The sequence below is a fragment of the Trachypithecus francoisi genome, unplaced genomic scaffold (genome assembly GCF_009764315.1).
Source record: "Trachypithecus francoisi isolate TF-2019V2 unplaced genomic scaffold, Tfra_2.0 Contig00310, whole genome shotgun sequence".
NCBI lineage: Eukaryota > Metazoa > Chordata > Mammalia > Primates > Cercopithecidae > Trachypithecus > Trachypithecus francoisi.
The window spans coordinates 36,467-53,622 of NW_022680560.1; the positions used below are offsets into that span (position 1 = coordinate 36,467).

General features: G+C 33.8%; 1 pseudogene; it reads right to left on the reverse strand.

The window, feature by feature from the left end:
- Positions 1–2,928: 2,928 nt before the first annotated feature.
- LOC117083229 overlaps positions 2,929–17,156 on the reverse strand; it is a 34,493-nt pseudogene continuing 20,265 nt past the window's right edge.

Genomic DNA, 17,156 nt, shown 5'->3' on the forward strand with positions numbered 1-17,156 from the left:
AGGTCAATGAGAGTCAGAACAATCAGAGAAAGCTTCAGGAAAACAAAAAAATTGTCTGCCAGGTCTGAATGAATGAGGCTAGATAAACAGAAACTAAGAAGGCAGAAAGGCTAGCATGAGCAAGACAAGTGCTGACATCTGCCCAATTAACTCTGAGGATAAAGTCCAATTAGCAGGGAAATAAAAACACATGTCCACATAGTAACCTGTAAGTGAATGTTCGCAGCATCATTTTCCATAATAGCTAAAAAGTGGAAACTAATCTAAAGGTCCATCAACTGATGAATGAATGGCAAACAAATATAGCCATGCAATAGAATATCATTTAACTATAAGAAGAAATAAACTATCAATGTGTGCTAAAATATGCATAAATTCTGGAAACATTATGCTAAGTGAAGAAGCCAGTCACAAAGGATGACATATTGTAGAGCTCTATGTATGTGAAATATGCAAAACAGGCAAACCTATGGAGACAAAAGTAGATGGTGGTTGCCTATAACAGGGGTAGGTGAAGGGACAGGGAGGAAGGTTGCAGTCATGCCTAGGAGATGTGGGGTTGCTTTTCAGCATGACAAAAATGCTGTGAATATACTAATAGATACTGAGTTGCACATTTTAAATGGCTGAACTGTCTGATATGTGAATTATATCTCAGTGAAACTGTTTTTAAAATCCAATGGCAGGATCAAGATAATTTGCTCAGCTCTCAATTTTTGATGTACATACTTTATCAGATCTAAATATTTCTACACTTTCATAGTATATTTTAAATAAAAGATAAATAAAGAGAATGCCTAACTTTTCAAATAGTTTGTAAATTAACATAAAACATGTACATTTCAAAGAATAGTATAATGGCCTTTCTCTACAAGTTAACCTAGAATTTGTGAAACAGACACACATTCTGTGTCCATTCACAAAAGTGAAGAAATAAGACAATCTTCTGGAACATTCCATTAAACATTCCCCTCTGATTTAATCTAGCCTGCCTCATCAGAGCAATACAAAAATTACTTGAAAATATGTTTAACAGGAAAAAAGTCAATTTTCTGTGAGGAAGGATTTATAATTCTTAATTTTTCCAAGGGTACATACTGTAAGAGAAAAGCTATGCAATGATTTTTCAAAATGGTAGAATGAAAGCCACAATATAAAAAAAAGTACATTATAAACCTAGTAAAATGGAAATAATTAAAATGAAAATACAAAATCAAGCTTCTGCCAAAATTAGTATCCTAAAACATGTTATATAATTCAACCAGCTACAGAATAACTGTTGACATGTTAAATTCCATACATACTTGACTTTCCACTTGAAATAATTTCTTCTTTGAGGCCTGTGTCTTATCCAAATTAATGTGACAATGTGATGTACCTTCCAGTGGAGACTCTAACATAGTTAATTTTTTAAGGGGATCAGCCACTTCTCATTGAAGTTGCCTCATAACCACCTGATAAAATATTTTTGCTACTGATTTTATAAATTGTCTTCTTAACTCTAATATACCTACTTTGAAAATTATCACCACACACATCAATTCACTTTCTTTTCATCACATGTACACACTTTTATTTATTACTGAATTCAGCGAGGGAGGCAGAATGTGTTATTTCCTGCCAAATTGGTATTCTCTTACTTAACACAACAGATTCATCCCACCAATCGATCATCTTAGAAGCTCAACTCAACCTCAAAGTTCCTAACATATTCAATCACCTGTTCAAATCCTTCCAACAGATTCCTATCTCAGAATAAAAGTAAAATTCCAATGGCCTTTGAGGCCCTAGGTAAACAGGACTCTACCTCCCTCTCTGACTTCAAGCTCCTACAACTCCCTCCTGTGCTCACTCCATTCCCACTGTACATAAGCCTGCCACCCCTCTTTAGTCTGAAAATGGGGATGTAATGCCTAACTCATAAATCACAGGCAGCTACAATATCTTTGTACTGGACACAGTTATATTCAAATGATAGTCATTGAGTCTTGAAATAAAAATTATGAGCTAATTATTAATATAAATATGCAGAGTAAATTATAAATACCAGTGGGAAGACCAAATCAAATATGGTTTTGCTAAAATCTACCACATTTATCCTAAATTATAATTTTATAACAAGTAGGTGCCTTTAAAACATTATGTGGTCATAAAAATACGTAATTTGAGACTGACATTTTCAGATTTAAGTTAAATTAATATGATAATAACAAAGCTATACCAACTAAAATACATAAAAAGCTACTTAAAGGAAGGTATTACAAGACACAGCAATACACTTCAGTTCATCTGGGGAATCTAGAATTAAGTGACGAAGCAAATCACTTAATTCAATTTGAATTTGAAAATACTTATTTCAGGTGTAAACATTTCCATTTATACCTTCATCATGGTCTTCACATGTGGCAACATAAAGACATTAAAATTACTGCTTCAGCAACACAGGCCTATCTACCTTAAAATATGACTCTGTGCCTAATAAAATTTCATAGGTGACACAATGTCTTTTCTCAAAGTAAATCATCTCTCAGCTCTACCTTTTATTTCCTGGAAGCAAGGTATGTTTCCAAGCTAATAAACACATTTTTCCTTTTTTTTTGTTAAAAAGCTTTGTTGAAATATAATTTACATACTATAGAATTTGTTTCACATAAAGTTAAAAGATTTTTAGTAAATTTACTGACTTGCGCAGCCATCTCTACAACCCAACTTTAGAGCATTTCCATCACTGCATGATCCTTCATACCCATCAGCAGTCACTACCAGCTTTCAACCCCACCCTTTGTAAACATTAATCTACTTTTTGTCCCTATACATTTATCTTTTCTGATGTTTCATGTAAATGGAATTATACAGTATGGTAAACACACTTTCTATCTATTGATTTTTATATTCAACTGGGTTCGACATGTATCCAGAACCAAATGTTTAAGTTATCTTTCTAGAAGTTTGAAAATATTTATCTTCCTTGACACTTACTACTCTTTGTTTTCTCTTTCTCATATTGAAAGATATTTTCTTTTAAATGATTACATTCATTCATTTGTTTATTTTTCTCTTCTAGCAGGAGGTCTTTCTTTCCACTCTCAATAGAGCCTCTTTTACTATCTCTTGATGATCCTCTTTCTGATGAACATCATCTAGATGCTGTTCAAGCCACGGATTTTCACGTTGGAGTTGACATATCCTCTCTTCTACACAGTTCCACATTCCAGTGGATTTACTCACTTTAGCTTCTGCATTTTGATACATCTCTTTCATTTCCTTTATGTGCTGCTGTGTTTGGCTTAGGTCATTTTGTACAGTTTCTAAAGCCAATGACTTTTTTCTGAGAGTATCTCTTGTCTTATGGAACTTATCTTTTAAGGTAATTAATTTAATTTGCATTTTAGAAAGTTGTTCAGTAAGAAACTCATTCTTATCTTCTACTTCAGAAATATCAGAAGTCACTTTTACTTGTAGAGAAACGTCTTGTGTTCTCTCTAAAGCAAGTCTTAGGTTTCTTTCTGTTTTCACACTTTCACTGTGTTTACTTATAGCAGCAGCCAGTCTAGCCTGATACGATTCAATTTCAGCTTCCAGTCTTGCCTTGCTTTCTTTTTCCTTCAACAGTTTGGAATTGAGCCCTGTATTCTCCGCCTTGAGATCATGAAGCTCTTGTTGATACTGGAATGTTGTTTTTGTTATTGTTTCCTCATTGAGTTTTATACTCTTTTCAAGGTAAGCATGATTACCTCTCAAGTGAATGAATAATCTGCACATCCGTACACTAACAAAGTTATTGTAAGTGGATGTCCAACTGGAGAAAAAGTTGAAGCAAAACTTTGAACCTTATAGAGCATAAATTCCAAAAAGTTCAAAAATGTATTTAAAGTCAATGAATTTATAAAAGTAAACACACACACACACACACACCCCAGAGAATTTTTAAGAATATCAGAATTGGAAGAGCCTTTCCCTGAATTACCACGAACCCAAAAGCAAAATTAATGCATTAACAAATTTGACTAAATTAAAATATATCAAAAAAATTGCATTTACACTTTGATATCTAACCCATTCACCACCCTATAGTAAGAACCTTAGTTCACATGTATTTGGACAGATAAAATTTCCCAAAGTTATTACAGTTCTGTTTCACTGATAATATTCTATCGCAATTTGACTCTTTTAACACTTTTATAGTCAGTTGTAAGAATTACATTTACTAAATCATAAATCTAGACATTATACTAGTCACTCCTATATACAATCATTGATGAACTCATCTAGTTACCACAATTTTGAAAAAGAAAGGTTAAAAATATAAGCAAGCTACAGGATTTTCCCCAGGACTTCTGACTCTACTTCTAGTTCTCCAACAGATCACAGTTACTTCTGCGATGTAAATATATCAATACAAAACTTTTATTTCAAAACACCAATAGTAAATAAGATAAAATGTATAGAACTCTTCTTAGAATATTATGAGATTATTTGTGATTGCAATAATTTCTGTTCCTTCTTTATAATATTAGGTACAGTAACCAGTATGAAATAGGGGAAAGAAAAAGGAACAATTTTACTGGGAACAAAGTTTTTATCAATACGTTATCACTAAGTGCATATTATGGTATATAATTGTTTTCAAAAGCTCTTTGTAATAAAATTATATTTTATGTGGATGTCAAGATTTATAATAAATATTAATAATTGTACCTGTGTCATCATTCATTTTTAAAAATAAGATAACATTTCTGGTTTGTTTTAGACCTAAATAATATATATAAAATCAAGGGGATATTATAAGTAACACTGCTAAAATAAAGTTTAAAATACAGAGTTTTTACCAAAGAGTAATTTACCTGATTTGCAGTATTTCTTACAGTCTTTGGTTTCATCTCTAGTGATTGAACAGTCGGTTCAAGTTGTTTGCTTCAACTTCTTTCTTACTTCTTCTTTCTTACAACTTCTTTCTTCAACTTCTTTCCTTTCTAATTCTTCTCTATTTTTTTTTGTACAGCATATTAACATTTGTTTTTTCTTCATTTTCTTGTTTTAAGGTGCATCTGTAGATAAAGACATTTATCTTAAAATTCATTTTGTTAAAAAGTAACAATTTCATCTTCTGATCTACCTCTTCATATGTTACTATCCTAACAAAATTTCTATGTTCTGGATTATTTTTCCTTTCTAGTTCTCAGATATTTAATTTCTCACTTCAACATCTTCAAAAGAATGCATATACTTGAAAAGTAGTAAGGAAAGAATATTCTGCTAAAGTTTGTGTTCCTAGTCCCTCTAGTATATATTATAAAAAAGGATACTGGAGATTACTCAGTAAACTTACAAGTTCAAAATTACCTTTTTAAATCACACAGTCATAATTACTCCATAATTTAAAAAGATCATTTACAATTAACTAATTTTTTAAAGTTACTATTTATTGAAAAGCATATAAGTTCACCAGAAATAAATTTTAATCTTTATGAAATATTGCAGGTATCTCTCCACATGATTGACGGTGTAAGATGGCACCTTCAGATGTCTTTCACACAAACTATCTGCAGATTACTGTAATCCAAAACTAGGCTAAAGAGTCTAATATATCCATACTTTTTATATTTCTTTCTTAATACTTTCAATTCACCTTGTTATTACATATATTTTATATATTTATTGGCCTACTGTTCATTATGTGTAATATATAATTAATGCCCTTAATAAATGTGTATATGTTTATACAAGTTATGTTTTCCTGTGAAATCTAGTTCCAAAAGTGAAGTTGTCAAGTTCAAGGGATGTCAGGTTATTTGAAATTTTGATACATAGCACTAAGTTACCCTTCAGAAATAATTTACCTATTTCATATACCAACAGTGTGTGAGAATGCCTTTGTCCTCTCATTTGCCAACACTAGTAATTACTTTTTAAATATCAGCATGACTTTTAAAAAGTATCTTATTTTATGTTAATTTGCATTTTTCTGATTACCAGACAGGGCTAAATATCCCTGGTAAAAGTATCAAACTTGTTAATCATAAAGAATATTAGTCTAATTTTGAATTAGTTTATAGCACAATGACAATTATCTGCTGTTAAATACTGCAATAGGTGGCCAGGCACGGTGGCTCACTCCCGTAAACCCATTTGGGAGGCCGAGGTGGGCAGAACACCTGAGGTCAGGAGTTCGAGACCAGGCTGGCTAACATGGTGAAACCCCATGTCTACTAAAAATACAAACAATTAGCTGGGGCACGGTGGCACATGCCTGTAATCCCAGCTACTATGGAGGCTGAGGCAGGAGAATTGCTTGAAACCGGGAGGCAGAGGTTGCAGTGAGCCAAGATCACACCATTCCACTCCAGCTTGGGCAACAAGAGAGAAACTCCATCTCAAAAAAACAAAAACAAAAACCACCACTACAGGCTTACTTATCATGCTCTACCTTCACCTCCTTGGGAAACTGCTGAGAATATGTTTTCCCAATCTTCCTTTGTTGGGTTCATCTGCCAGCAGCAGCAGCAGCTGTGCGATCACATAGCCTTTCTGATAGTTGTATTTTTTCACTTTTGTTCGTATTATTTCCTTCTTCGACCTTTAATAAAATAATAAATAATAATTATTTTATTCAATAAAAATCACTTTTTCCCTGATTTTTTCACTTGATTCCGGTTGTCACCATTTTAATCATAAAAATATTTTGTGCTTAATTTAATTTTATCATTATACATAACTATTATAATTCTAAGATATTCTTATTTCATCACTGACATTTTTGTCAAGTCTGCTCATTTCTGTTTGAGTGAATAGAAGAATTTTCCAAAATTTCAACAAGGGCTCTTCTCCACTTTGTGCTTTTATTCCCATCCACTCTTCGCTACCTGATATAAATTTTTATGCTATCTGACTGGCAGAAACAGAGAAATAAAAAGACACAGACATAACATATGTCTTCTGTCTTTACCACCTGGATTTTACATGAAATAGCCAGATTAAGAGGATGTGACATTGTAGGGCTTTGGGAACAGGGAAGAAGCTTAAAGAAGCTTTCCCTTTTCTGCACTAAGCTATTCTTTTCCCCACTGTCTTTCATCTCTCTTTTGTTTTTTCATTTGAATCCTGGGATATCAAAAAAGTAAAGGTGCTCTCTGAACTATGGCAACAAAAGTTTGCCACAACACAAAAAGCAGAGTGAAATTGCTGAGCTTCTAGTGCAGAATTCTGGAAAACAAGATGCTTCCCAGATTTCACGTTCAATTACCACAAAAGTTTATAGGTGGAAAACATATGGTACAGTTACCTACTTTACCCCATTATCTACTGCTAATGGGAGTCAAACCAATCAAGACATATTCAATGTTTCATCCAAAGCTCCTAAGGTGGCATTCCCTAGCATTTCATGGCACCAAATAATATGATACAATGCCATATTCCTGAATTACATAAATTACCAGATAAATTTATCAAATTAGATATATTAAAAGTCTAACTGAAGCAAAGCAATTTAATGCCTCAGAGGGTGAAAAAGGCCTCATCTGCTTTACTTGGAAAGAAGTAAATCTCCAGATTGTTGTCTATCTTTAGAACACAATCTACAAAACTCAACTTTCTACTAATGAGTCAAATGCTAAATTTTTGGTTGAGAAGTTATGCTTCTTATATGATAAAAATCATACATGTCAAAACTTACCATATTTTATTAAACAACATAATATAAAGGTCTGATTCAACAGAAATATTGGAGAGTGGTAATGTTTTAAAATATATGGAAATATATATTTGTTTTCAAAAATATTTGAAATAACCATGATGGGACTGTAAGTTCAAACAGTTTGAGCGAAGCAGATAAACGTGCATGCATGAAAACACATTAAACAGACTCCTTCGGCTGGGAATATTTGTCGCAACTCTCAAGGTTAGATGTGTTTTTGTGGCTCTTCTCAGTCATTGCTTCCCTCCCATTGTATTCTCATTCTATCATTAAATAATGTAATTCATCTCTAAATGAATACAGAAAAAAAATAGTCTAGAATCTAGACCTTGTTTCTTCAGCAATTTCTTTCTTTATCTAGTTCAGAAGGTCACATGGTACATGGCTGAATTAGTTTCCCAGCCCATAGGCCACTTGGGAGACTGATAATGAGACTTAGGTTGATTAATGAACAAACATTATGAGAACATTCTCCAGAACCATTATTTAGATAGCAGAACTAATCTACTTTGACACATAATTACACATTCAGATAATCCCCGTAACTGTACACATGAGATTTTCTTGAATAGAAAATTAGACTGAATCAAATAATTGATAAAGAGAAAAAAGAGAAGCGGCAAGTGAACCTCTGTATTTCTGAAGTTGAACTGTCTCTTTCTCCAAAGTCAGGAACTCAACTTGTAACATGCCTACCTCATTCTTAAACCTTGGGATATCTTGCTGTAAGTCTTCTAGCTTTACTTTTTATGTTCTCTCAGTATGTGGTAGACAATAACTCACATTTTATAATTCAAGATTCACACTTTTGTAGTTATTAGCACTGGGATTGTCATATAGTGGCTTCTGGAACAAACACTGCATTGGTTTTCTATTTTTATATGTATCTGTAACAGCAGATTTACTGTGGCTTTCTATCTGAATTATGCTTCATTTCTTTGGGGTGGGTAAACCACAAATCAAAAAGACTTTCAGGATCTCTAGACTGAGGCCAATGCCTAATATCTAATTTCCAACTAGTGGCATTTGGCTTTATACTTTTTGCCATTTGCACGTTAAACTCTTAATCTCTTTCTTTCAATCATAATTACTGGGTTCCTTAATTTTTTGGTTTCTTTATCATTACAAAAATTTTCTTCATCTGTGTTAGAAACAAGCTATGTGTCTGGTTTGTTATCATTTCTTAGTCTGATCTATTTTCATTTAAATGAAGCTTAGAAGATAACTGGTAACTGTATTTCAGGGACCTGGAGTGTGAATGGAATGAAAAGATACTTCACATGGACTTCCTCTGTCAGGCACTGCCTGGAATGCCACAGGGTTACACCCTCCAGATGCATCTTCCTCCTCAAAATCAGGGACATGATTCATCAGATTAGAGGGCACTCCCTTTAAGTTCATCCCCCTTTACAGTTACTATGTAGGAGCTCTTCCTCAGGGCAAGCAGTAATTTGGGAGTTTTCAAAACTTTCACCAATATTCAGCTTAAACTTGTTTGTAATGAATTTTAAAGGAAGTCCTGAATATACAGATATATTCCCTTTATCACAATTCCTACCCAGTTCTGGTTCCTGAGAAATTTTTTTTTTTTTCCACAGGTGCACAAGTGGAAAACTAATTTGCTTGTTTTGTTTCTCAGATGTCTTTTCTGTCAGAGTGCATGTTTTAAAATTAGCTTTAATCAAGTGTAAACAAAGAAATATCAAAAATAACTTAAATTTAACTGTGAAACTTAATCTATGTGTTGCTACTCTTAAATTATGGGATTGTAAATAAAAAGTGAAAAATAATTTGCCTTGGCTTAACACAGGAGAAAAACATGAACTGGCAAGCTGAACTGTCAGTGTTTGTTTGGACTAAACTTATTATGTGTTAAATCTACCAGAAATGAATTCAAAGATGATATGTGGTATTATAAAAGCTTCCTCTCTTAAAAAGATGTTACCTCAGCATACCAGTGAGCCCCTACAATGCATTTATATTTCTGAAGATTAGAAGATTAGAGACTAGGCAAACAAAAAATTATTAAGCGTCAAACTGAACACCAATCAGAAAGAGAAGCAAAATTTTAAGTTCTAATTCAAATGATAAACTATGATAGTGTTATGTATCTAGATAGATTTTCTGCTTATATCCACTTCTAATATATTTTAAGTTCTGCTAGTGATAGCAGATGGATTTTTAAAATTTTAGTAATATTTACTATTTATTTATGCTGAAATAAAGTTATTGTTTGTACCCTGACACCAATGGTTCCATTCTGCAAGGTATAATTCTCTTAACAGACAACTGGGTTGAATTTTATGACCCCATTCACTCCCTGAACACAAACACTGAAGTCAACTGGCAACCACAAAACAGAATAAATCTTTTAACTCAGCACTGGTGACCAGCAATATGAAACTGCAAAATTTGAACCACTAGCAATGATGACTCCTTTAACATTAGTTTAACTCAGTGGCCATCATTGTTAAGTTGTTCATAATTTATATTCCTTAGTAATATGAATCAATGTTTCATGTTACCTTCTGTATTATGAGTAAGGTTATAAAAAATAAAAGAGTAAAATAATACTGGAAATTTCTTGCCTTGATTCCAAAGGTAAAGACAGCTATGAGTTACCACAGATGGTAGGAATATCTTAAGTTTCATATGTGGTTAAATGTTTTAAAAATTAAATATAAAATTATGATCTATTGGATTCTAAAGGTATAGTCTAAAAGGTCATGTCATTTGGACTACGCTTTGTTACTAAAGCAAAAAAAAAATAAAACCCAATATTAAACAAGAAACTTAAATTTTTATATACCTGTGGTTGCTTCTTTTCACTTCTTTCAAGCCTTTCTTGCTCTTGCTCTGAAGCCACTAGTAAATCTTCTTCTGTTGAAAAATTCATAGGTTTAGTTCAAATGAACTAAGAACAGTTAAATAAATACTATAATCTTTATATAGAGAATAAAATTTCTTTGTATTTTATATTTTGAGAGTTTAAATGAAGCTTAATGTTTACTGAAATATTTACTTATTTAAGAAATACTTCTAATTATCCAAAACTTTAACAAACTACTTGGGGAGACACTAGATACCACCAGGTTCAAGGCATTCACAATCTCAGGATCACTCACAAATTGTTCCACCGAACATAAATTAACAAAACTGTTGGAAACAAAAGAAAATTTTAAAATACACTCAAAATATACAATGTAACACTTTACTGTACTTCATAACAGTATCTTTTTAACAACACACTAATTGAATTGGCAGTTACTAATAATTTGCAAAATTATTGTTGTTTATACTGTAATTAGTGTGCACCCCATTTTTTACATCGCAAATGTTCTACAATTCTGAAAAATGTATTTTCATTTTTTAAGACTCAGAATGTAGGCTGGGCATAGTAGCTCACATCTGTAATCCCAGCACTTTGGAAGGCCAAAATGGGAGAACTACTCAAGGCCAAGAGTTTAAGACCAGCCTGGGAACCATAGCTAACCTTGACTCTACAAAAAATTAGACAGGCATGTTGATATGTGCCTGTAGAACCAGCTACTCAAGAAGTTTAGGTGAGAAGATCCCTTGAGCCCAGGAGTTTGAGGTTGCAGTGAGTCTCAATCATGTCATTGCACTCCACCCTGGGCCATAGAGTAAGAACTTGTCTCCAGCAACAGAAAAAGGAAAGAAAAAAAAGAAAGGCTCAGAATGCTATGTGAAGTCTTCCTTGATTCTAGCTATCTTTCTCCATATACACAGGTTTCTGCTTCTTGGGGCTCCCTTAGTACTTTGTCAATTTTTCTAGTGTCACTTTACCACCTCAACTGCACATCATGTCTTTACATGTCAAACTCCTTTGCTGCTAGACTGTAGAAGACAATCTTCTGAATCATCTTTGTATAAACAGTCTTAACTTTGCGAAATAAGTAGTTATTGAGTTCCTGTTAAGTGTTAGACACTGGGGTATAAGGAAGGAAAATAAAAGCTGTCAGGGATGGCTTTCCTAAAGATCATGCGTGAGTGAGTCTTAGAGAGTAAGGTTAGCCAGATTAAGTGAGGCAGAGGGCAGGAAAGGGTGAGCACATGCCAGGCAGCACCAAGAGAGAGAGAGAAATCTCCAAGAGCATATGTATTTCTCTGCAAAAGAGGAATGGTGAGAGGGCATTACCAGCAGCTCAGTAATTCCAGAGAAAAACGCAGATGGGGAAAGGGCTACAGATGGAGATTTGGGCAGAAGTCTGTTTCTTTTTCTTTTCTTTTTTTGAGACAAGGTCTTACTCTGTCTCCCAGACTGCAGTGCAGTGGCATGATCTCGGCTCACTGCAACCCAGCCTCCCAGGTTCAAGCAATTCTCCTGCCTCAGTCTCCCAAAGAGCTGAGATTACTGGCAGGTGTGAGTACCACCTGCTAATTTTTGTATTTTTAGTAGAGTCGGGGTTTCACCATGTTGGCCAGGCTGGTCTCGAACTCCTGACCTCAAATCATCCACCCACTTCAGCCTCCCACAGTGCTGGGATTACAGACATGAGCCACCGTGCCCAACCCAGAAGTCAGTTTCTGAAAGCCTTATATAAACCTTTAATATGCTTGGACATCAGGTATTCAGGAGTGGTTCACAGATCTATTTACATTAGAGATAATTAACTCTAAATACTGTGAGGAGCATAAAATTCTGAGGCATATAAATAAATGAACAAAGATAAAATATAAGGCAATGTTGCAAAGATGATGCAGGTCTGAGGAGATGTTTTTAGAAATATTTAGAATATAAGTATCAGTGGCCATTATAAGAATGAATTTTTATTGAATAAGTACATATATCTGGGTCCCCAAAGAAATACATTCTGCTCATTACTTTACAAAAGTTATCAAATGAGAAGTAAAATAAAACACATAAACTGTTTCGGTTTCTTGTATTTACTATATACTTTTTCTGTTTCAGTTTTACTGTGCCAAGAAAATGCATTTGGGTTTTGTGGTGGTGGTGGTCGTGGTTGTTGTTGTTGTTAGAGATGGAGTTTCGCTCTTGTTGCCCAGGCTGAAGTGCAATGGTGCGATCTCAGCTCACCGCAACCTCTGCCTCTTGGGTTCAAGCTATTATCCTGCCTCAGCCTCCCAAGTAACTGGGATTACAGGCGCGTGCCATCATGCCCAGCTACTTTTGTATTTTTAGTAGAAATGGGTTACTCCATGTTGGTCAGGATGGTCTCAAACTCCCAAACTCAGGTTATCCACCCACCTCGGCCTCCCAAAGTGCTGGGATTACAGGCAAAAGCCACCATGCCCGCCACATTTGGGGATTTTGTTTTAAAAGTTCTGCTTCCTGGATGTACCAAGCTCATGAGAAAACAGAAGCAAACAAGTCATTTGCATAGATAAGAAACTTTGGATTTATAGCTTGTCATCACTACAAGATTATCATCATGTTTTATAAAACAAAATGTTAATTCTAGACATAAAGGGAAAAAGAAATTACAACTATAGGAGTGAAAAAATAATGCATAATTTATTACTGTTCACCTGATCATATGACTAAGGGCACTGAATGTAACTTGCATGTAAAGTAGACCCCATAATTCTGCAGTTAATCAATAGACTGAGTGTTCTGGCAGAATTAAATTTGGTGCTCATGTGTTATCTTGAAATGATACAGCTCTGATGAAAACCCGTATTCCTAGTGCATGATTATCCATTAAGACAAGGTGATGGAATGTGTGAATAAAGCAGAGGAGACACTACAAGGCAAATGCTCAATAGTTCCCATTAATATTGGAAAAATCAACACTATAATACAGAAAGCCATAGACATCATTTAATATTTGGTTTGGGAAGGTATTTTTAGTGACACTGCATATAATTATACCTAATAATTGCAAAATTAGAGATATAAAAATGAATCAAAGTCACATTGTGTTTGAGTGGGAAATCTGTAGACATCTACTTCATTTTCCAATCCAGCCCCAAAATTCTAAATATAATCATGGTACCCACACTCAAATTTATGTTAAATACTAACCTTAATTAAATTACTCTTTCTCCTCATTCTCTTTGTTATTTATATGTTGCTTTCCTTAAAGGAAGAATACAAATGCCTTGCTAAGAAGCCTTATGTTTGGCTGTAGGCTGCATAAGGGGAGTAAACACAAAGTACATTTGACCACAAAATGACTTTACAAGTCAGAACTACGGTAGCATGAAGCCAACCGAGAGAATCTAGAATAAAATTTTCCATGCTTCTTTCCCTTCCTTTCTCTCTTTCTACTGTAATAGCTGTGATTCACATAGATAATGAAGAGTATAATTCCCTGATAGAAACACAGCTTCAAGATTAATCCTTTCGTTAACTACGAAGTTCGTGTGTCCGAAGTTTGTAGTCGCTGTTTGATTTTTGATCACTGATGGTGAGAGATATTTATCATCAACTCACAACTTCCCAAATTTTTGAAAAGTCTTACTATTGATGGTTCAAGTAGTAGAAATATAATCTAAAATATCTGGAAATAAAGTTTTCATCTATTAGAATGTAAATAGTAATACAAATTGTAATAAAGTATAAAAATGCTTTCTTCACTGAAACAGTACCATATTGTCCTCTACCCCACAAACACACTACTCCTTCATGGTCTAATGTATTTTACAAGTCTTAATTGCTATTAACTCAGACAAGTTTACTTAACTAGAATCTCTCACTTTGTTCTGAGCTTTTGTTATTTACTACAATTTACTTTGACTCACTCAACAATGTCTATTATATATTATGTTTTCCACGAGAAATTTTTTAACAATTAAGATTCTTCAGAGATAAGAAAATATTTGAATAACTAACTTTGTGCAAAAACACATTAAGATTAAATACCCATGACATTATTTTGTGTTTCTGTGTACTGGAGACAAAAACTTCAAAAAACATTTCAATGAATATACATTAAATTAAAAACTGCTTTCATCTTCCCTCAACATATGAATACCTTCAGAACTCATATATGAAGCCTTAAATATAGACCAAAGATTTGCATAAAATATAATAGCCTTAAAAAATCTTATCTGTAGCTGGCACAGTGGCTCCCACCTGTAATCCCAGCACATTGGAAAGCTGAGGTGGGCAGATCACCTGAGGTCAGGAGTTGGAGAACACCCCGGCCAATATGGTGAAATCCTCTCTCTAATAAAAATAGAAAAATTAGCAGAATGTGGTAGCATGTACATGTAGTATCAGCTGCTCAGGGGGCTGAGGCAGGAGAATTGCTTGAACTTGAGAGGCAGAGGTTGTAAGGAGGCAAGACTGAGCCACTGCACTCCAGCCTGGGTGACAGAGCAAGACTGTCTCAAAAACACAAACCAACAAACACACAAAAACCTAATTGTTCCCATATAAAAATAAGTCTAGTTCACACTAGATCTGAAGCATACACAATGCCGTGAGACAGGACAGAAATATATTTAACAAGTTCTATTCCCGGTTTCTGTATAAATAAAACTGTTGAATTTAAGCTTTTAAGACAAGTCAAGGAAAAGAGCAAAAAAATGTAAAAGCAAAACTTGAAAGTTCATTTCACCATCAAGGGCTCATGATCACTAGACACTCACAAACTATATATATTGTTCAAAACATTAGTTCTGAATTTTGATCTGAGTATCCCTGGAGTTTCAGTTTCATTCAAGGATGTCCAAGAGGTCAAATAAGACAATGCCATTTGCTCTTTTCAGTTTTCTTTTCTGAGAACAGCACAGCAAACTTCTTCAGATAAATGAATTGTCCTAACTTCAGAGGCTAAAGGCTCATGAATCATAGTTCTAAGAGCATTTATAAACTATGGTGGTGCATGCTTGCATTCTGAACTTTTCAGCTTTAAACTCTCGTATAGTAAACATTAATAGATACAAACTGATTAAACAAAAGCCTTTTTAATCTGACATTTTTATTTTTCTTTCTTTCTTCATTTATCAGCAACAGGAGAGTCTAACTAAATGTGGTAAAGTGGTTTAAGGGAATACAATGAAAAGTATAAAATGAATTAAACCAGAGATAATCATATCAATGTGGATGCATCTGGAAAATATAATACAAAATACACCAAAGAAAGTGGCAGAAAGGTATGCAAAGTGTATAACCACTCACATACCATTTTAGGACACAAATAAAAAATTCTGCATATTATTTCTGAGCGTCACAATATAGTTAAAGATTTCAAAAGGGCATTGAAATGAACAACAATCAATTTATGATGTCAGTAGCCTCTATGCAATCATGTTTCAAAAACCTTAACACCAAAAGCTCTCAAAATAACCCTTTTAAAAGACTCTATCAGTTATAAATGAATAAATACTTCCCTAATTTTTAATAATCAAAGATGCCATAACCACACACATACACACACCTATACATACACATACACACACAGTCTGCTCATTGGAACATATGATTGGCTTCAGATTATCAGTGTAATAACACTAGCAGCAAGTCTCTAAAGTTAAAACAGAAACTGACATGTTAATAAGTAAACCTTTCCTCTAGGTAAAGATTAGAACTCCAACTAGCATATAACTCACTGGAAATATCCTAGAGTCTCAAAATTCACTGCTTTGAATCCCTGACAAGTCTAAAAATTTTATGCTGAAAACTTTATGCTATTCAAAACATTAAAACAGAAACATCTGAGTTACAGCTTACATTTTAAAAATCTTTTTTATGCTTCTAAATTTATTTTTATTCAAATATAGATACCAACAATAACATTTATGTCAATGAATTAGGGGTTAAGAATAATGTGAGTACTTTCAATCATTTGATGTACTTATTTCCAGCATTCCATTTGTATTGAAAACATACCTGCTCTCAAAGTCTGAACATTCTCTTTGTACTGCTCCTTTCACAGCAGGATCTTCCATTTCAGTGCTAGGTTGAAAGGCTTTTAAAAGAAAATGATTCATAAATCATATATATTTTATATAATACGGAGTTAGTGATTCAAAAAATATACATAATTACTTACCTTCAAGGTAGGATGTTTTGCAGGAGGCCCTACAAAGCAAAGGGGATATGTCATCGATTACATGTAAGTATGACAAGGCCAACCAAACATTCATGCAGTATTACTATCAAGCTGAATTCTCACGCCTGGCTATAAAAATAATTACTTAAGGTTTTGAGGTTCTTCTTGACATCTTCTTTTCATTGCCTAGGACAGCACCATGACAGAAATATGAGGAAAATAGGAATCTAGGATTCCTAAAACTCAGTTTACATTTCAATAGTGAGATTATGTTTCTAATGCCTATACCTAAAATAGAAAACCATGGATAGCACCATGAACACATGGGCTGATGAGGAGAAAAGAGATCATTTAATAGAGGACCAAGTCAAACCTGAGGGAATCAATGGCAAAGCTGATGGTGAATGTACAGAGTATTTTCACTCAACACATCAGAGGCATTGCTGCCAGCACACCACAAACAAATTCCTCTGTCCTGT